This window comes from Mus pahari, chromosome 2, assembly GCF_900095145.1.
Source record: "Mus pahari chromosome 2, PAHARI_EIJ_v1.1, whole genome shotgun sequence".
NCBI lineage: Eukaryota > Metazoa > Chordata > Mammalia > Rodentia > Muridae > Mus > Mus pahari.
This window is the reverse complement of record NC_034591.1, coordinates 60530114-60535944: the sequence shown is the minus strand read 5'-3', so window position 1 is coordinate 60535944 and position 5831 is coordinate 60530114. Positions and strand designations below refer to the sequence as shown.

Below are 5831 nucleotides of genomic sequence, written 5' to 3'. Positions count from 1 at the left end.
AAAAAAAAAAAACAAAAAAACAAAAAAACAAAGAGCATTGTCTATCTTAAAACAGAAGAGCTATTACTTGATTCGTGTGAAAAAAGATGATATAAAGAATTCACCTAGGTTTGTTTGCAGTCACTGACATAGCAGAAGATACTTCTTTATGTGCATTCATTCTTTGAATTTGTGGGTTTTATTTTAATAGTTTCATAGATGTATTAAATATATTTTAATCATATTCTTAACTCCATAACTTGGAAGAATTTTATGTAATATGCTGGGGTATCAGTTGAGACATATAAAGACTATAGTGATTTAATCTGATAACAATTTTGTATAAAATGATTTAATATATAAGTTTCTAATGGATATTATAAAATAATTCATAAGTTTACTAAAATAAGTTTAGAAGGTGTATGCTGTAGCTGATATTGGGAACCCCAGAACTCAGGAAGTTCAGGCTGGATGATTGAGAATTCAAACCAGAATAAGCTAAATAATGGGATTCTGTATCAATAAACTAAAATATATTTAGAAAAAAATAACAAAACGTGTGGAATACCTACATAGTAAAAATGGCAAATCAATACTGAGGTGTTATTATTAATATCAAAGGCCTCAACAAAGACATGCTGGGGAATATCTATATTTATAATCTACCTTCTATCTATCATCTACCTATGTATATGACCTGTATAGACAGACAGACAGACAGACAGATAGATGATAGATAGATAGATAGATAGATAGATAGATAGATAGATAGATAGATAGATAGATAGATAGATAGAATCAAATCAGTGAACCTTGGTTTATCTTGCCTATACTCAGCACATTCAGGAAACTGGGCCTCTTTAACCTTTCCCCATCATTCCCTTCTCTCTCTCTCTCTCTCTCTCTCTCTCTCTCTCTCTCTCTCTCTCTCTCTCTCTCCTCACTTAACCTCTCAAATCTAACAACTGTGAGGAGGAAACCTTCCAAGAAGGCAGCTGATCAGCACTCTCTTGCTTCTTGCTTATACACGTCGTGTTTATGTTAGCTTTCAACAAGCTAATGTACCACTTATTTCCTGAGCAGGGTCTATAATGAGTTTGTGTTCTGAGAAAAGCCAGTAGTCACCACTGTGGATTGACTGCTAGCACAGAAGTACACAGCTGAATCTGTTAGCTTGCTGGATTGGATCTCTATGGTACATGATTTCTTAGCAGGACATTTCGCTGAAATGTTTTTACCAATCATGTCTGTTTTATCCATGATGTCTTCATTCTGAAAGTAAACCAAAAACTTGAGTTCTTCTCCCAGCTTCTTGTAGTACCAATAAACGTAACTATGTCCATTTATGGGGGTGCAATCCATTTTAGCTTTCTGTTCTTTTCCTTTCACCAGATGTCTAGGACTCTGGATGACCCCAGAGTCCATGGAGCCTGTGGAGAAAGGAAATAGAAGCTGAAGATACATCCAGAAGACAGTGTATTGACAGAGATATAAAAGAACATGCTAGAACTGGAATACAACCCACTCAAAACAGGAACTTACTTGCTGTCCAGAATAAAAGGGCTACACAGTAGAAAAGTTTGCAGTGCATGGTTGATTCATAGAGAGTGATAATCAGCTGCCTTCTCTGAAGGGTTCCTCATCACCCTTAGGCTATCTTCTCATGACATAATCACTTCCAGGGACTACACAGTCCTTAGATTCAAGAGACAGAGGCAGGATGTAGGAGGGGATGCTGAAGCTGAGTCTTAGCTGATGTGAGTTTCAGCCTGCTTTTATTTTTCTTCTCCTGTGACTTACTATTTTGCTTGTTTTCAATAAAATTTTTCATAGTTTATTTATGTATTATTTATTTATGTTATTTTTAACTTAATTTGATTTCTACATTTTATTGTAGGAAGGAAATGATTCTGAATAATATCTGGATAAGCACTATAGCTTTTGTCACACAAACAACTCCACATAGCCACTGCTTTAGAGAAGTAAATTTTGAATATTGAAATTTACAAAATGATTTAGACAAATATGCAGTGTAGTTAGAACAGTGATAAAGCAAATTTCCTTGACTTAAACAGTGAGCTGAAGAGATAGATTATGGCTGAGAAGTTTTGAGTCTGTAATGGTCTTAGATTTCACCACATTCACTTATGTGCAGAAAGTAAATGTGTCTTTTATCTGTTTTCATTATAGTTTTAATACTTATATATAAATATTGAATTATGTCATGTAATGTTGTATGCCACTAAAATTTTTCTCAAAAGAGTTATCCTATTTGTATACTTGTATAGTCTAGGATGTTATTTTCTGTTCAGATTCATTTTGGTATGAACAATTGAATGACAATTCATTGTCAAATGAATGACAATTCATTCCCATTCATACTTAGCATCCTATTATACTCATTTGCTGAAGGTCATTAACCATTCTTGATAATTTCATCAAAGTAGGATTTTTATTGCTACAAACAATATTTTACATGTTTTGTGCATGTGTCTGGACTATACATATGGCAAGATTTCCTCTGACTTTAGAAATATACACACAGCCACATTAACTTTACACAAGATGACAAAATCCTTGCTGGAAAAACTGAGTCAAATAATTCTGCCAGTACTTTATGAGTGTGTTCAGTGAGCCACATCCCTGGATAAACTGATGTTCAGTAGTTCTCTAATTTTGTCTATTAAACTAAAGTTTTGCCTCATGGTAAAATAAAATTTTAATTTTTATCGTGTCTGACAAAGAGATTGATATCTTTTACATACATAGGCTACTTGTATGTCCTAGAAGTGGTCCTTTGTCCCTTAGGTTTTGACTGATTAGCTTTTTCATTCATGGTATTTTTGTATCTCCTGCATATTACTCCTTCTGGTGGTCTTGCTATTCTTTCCAAGTCATGATTTGCATTTATACTTTCTTTGAAATGATTTTGTTACATTTTGTCATTCATTGGAATTACTATTTTTTGGGATTATATACATGCTTGTATTATTTACAAGAGATTCTCCAAATTCAGCCTCATGATTATCTACCAAGGTACTTAACATTGTGAGTTTACATTTAAGCACTTAATCCATTTGTAATGTATTTTGTTTTATGCCCATGAAGAAAGGTTTAAATTTATCATTTCTTGTAGGGTAAACCACTTGTTCTAGATTAATTCATGGTATACTACATCACTCCCTTCTTTATCTGCAGTGACATTTCTATTATATATTAAATTCACCTATAAATGCCTATTTTGTTATTTGACTATCATTTCTATTTGTTATGTATTGAAAACAATTTTAAAAGCACGAGGCAAATTACTTTGCTTTATAAGTTTTCAATGTTATCATACCTATACACCTCTTTTATCCACTTAAATTTTAGTTTTCTCCAATTTTTACAAAAGAGAAGTTCCTTTTGTGACTGTACTTAGTGTTGTCCTAAACACTTAAATGATTATGCTAAGGGTGGGTAATCCCACAATCTAGCTCATTTATTTATGACTATACTGTACATTTTCACTTATTTAAAACTTCTGAAATGTGTTTGTCTATAATCTAATTTCCTGTATTAAAATCTTGCTTATCTTCTAGTGTATTTGTTCCTGGCTCTTTTGAACTTTATATTGTCTTACTATTTTAAATACTTTCTTATTTTTGAAATTATAATATAGTTATATCATTTTCTCACACTTTTTTATCCCTACGTAGCTTCCCATATACCCCTCCTTGCCTCTTTTTTTAAATTAATTGTTGTATATTTCTAAGGTGTCTCTATCTGTATATACTTACAAAATGTTCCAATTTAAACTGTTATTATGTACTAAGAGTTTTGTGTATATAAATAAAACAGATCTTTTATGTCTGTGTTATAGCCAGTAAATGTACTGAAGTTAGCTCTTAGTGGTGCAATGTTTCTCTGGGTGATTGTGGTGTGTGTGTGTGTGTGTGTGTGTGTGTGTGTGTGTGTCTGTCTGTCTGTCTGTCTGTCTGTCTGTCTGTCTGTCTAACTTTCATCTCCCACTAATTCTTTCCTTTATCTCCTTTTTCATGCTCATCTTTCTTCTTGTTCCACTAACTGCATAATCAGCACGTTTAGTAGAAGGTTTGGATGGTGTTGATCAATTAATTATTGACCGACTATTGATCATATATGACTAGAACAAATAATTTCAGGTTTCGCATCTGTAGTAGATGTTCTGGGGATAGCAAAATCTAATATTTTATTCAACTAACTTCCCAGATATCTCAGCTTAGTCTTTTGATCCATCTCACTTGGAGCATCCAAGCAATCTGACACATCTTTCCAAGTGAGGCTTTGTGTGGGCTCTGTAAGCCAAGCCACACTGAGTATTTTACAGAAAAATCCTACATCGCCGCCTAGTGTTCAGAAGGGTAAATTCCTCTATATCGGCTCTTTTTATTGACCCTTTGTGAGGGACATGTTTTTCCTATATTATACTAAATAACACAAATACATGCCTCTCCTACTAGCCATTTTCTGATCCCTGATGAGTACATGGGAATTATTTCAATGTATTCCTAGTATCTGTGATCTATGAATCCTAACATAAATCCAGATCTTCTTTCCATGATTCCCTAATTCGTCTAGCTGCAAGAGTCATTTCCAAACCTCCTGTATATTGTTACTCATGCCTGATCAGTTCTGAAGTTTTCAGATCCATGCCCTAAACATCTTTTAAAACTCCTCATTTTTCTTCTATTTTGAATAATACTATTAACATCAGAGTCAGCTTCATTACTAGCCCCATTTCTAGTCATTAATTATGACAATTTCTTTCATGAACAGTTTTTCAAAGGTTCTTTCATCTTTCTTAAAGTTCTTTTAGCTTTCATTATCCCCACTCCCACTTAATATATTTGGCTCGTATCAATGTAAACCATCCATCCACAGTAATTACAATTTTTCCTCATAACTTTTGTTAAAAGGAAAGTAACCAAAGCAATTATTTTGGGCATGAATTTCATGTTCAGTGTCAAGCACTCCAGATATTCCAGGGTCACCTGTAAAAACTTCATCACATCAATTTTTGTTAAATACAAGATAATTTTAACTAGAGTGTAAATTACTAATAAAAATACAATAATTACTCATGAATATTCAGAATAGATATTAGTCAATCAAAATAGAATGCTAGGGGTGGTATTTGTGGCTAGCAATTGTGAAATAGCCAATTAAATGATGGCACCTGAGATATGTGTGCTATAGCAATTGGGTGAAAATTCCATAAACAGTGCCAGAGAGTGTTGCTGTGTAGTAATGCCAGTTAAGCTCATGTGCATAAGTGAGGTGTTGTATAAGAAATGGAACATTAGAATAAAACTATGTTATTCGTGGCCACGAGAATGACTCTGGTGAGTTTTTGTGAACTTGACAAAAATTATAGTTACCTAAGAAAAAACCTTAACTGAGGTATTACTGCCATCAGACTGGCCTATGGAGGTGGACACATATGTAGGACATTTTAAAACAGATACTGGAGGGTGGTGCTATTCATGGGCAGATAGTCCTGGATCATTTAAGAAAACAAATGAAGCAAACCAGCAGGCAGCGTTCCTCCCTGGTCTGTTTTAGTCTCTTTCTTTAGGTTCCTGCATGAGTTCTTGTCCTGACTTCCTTGAAGGTTGGACCCTGTGTCTGCCAAATAAGCCATTTCCTCCCCTAGTTGGTTTTGGTCAGTATTTTAGCACAGCAACAGAAAGCAAATCAGGACAGAAAGGAAGGTCCTAAAGCACATAGCATCTCTTGAAATTCCCCTGTAGCATCACCATTACAAGATAGTCCAGCACCTGCTGTTCTCTCTCTCTCTCTCTCTCTCTCTCTCTCTCTCTCTCTCTCTCTCT

The 5831-nt window shown here is 34.1% G+C and overlaps 1 gene segment (V, D, J or C); it reads right to left on the bottom strand.

The window, feature by feature from the left end:
- The window catches only part of LOC110316504, a 359339-nt gene that overhangs the window by 337188 nt on the left and 16320 nt on the right, over positions 1 to 5831 (bottom strand).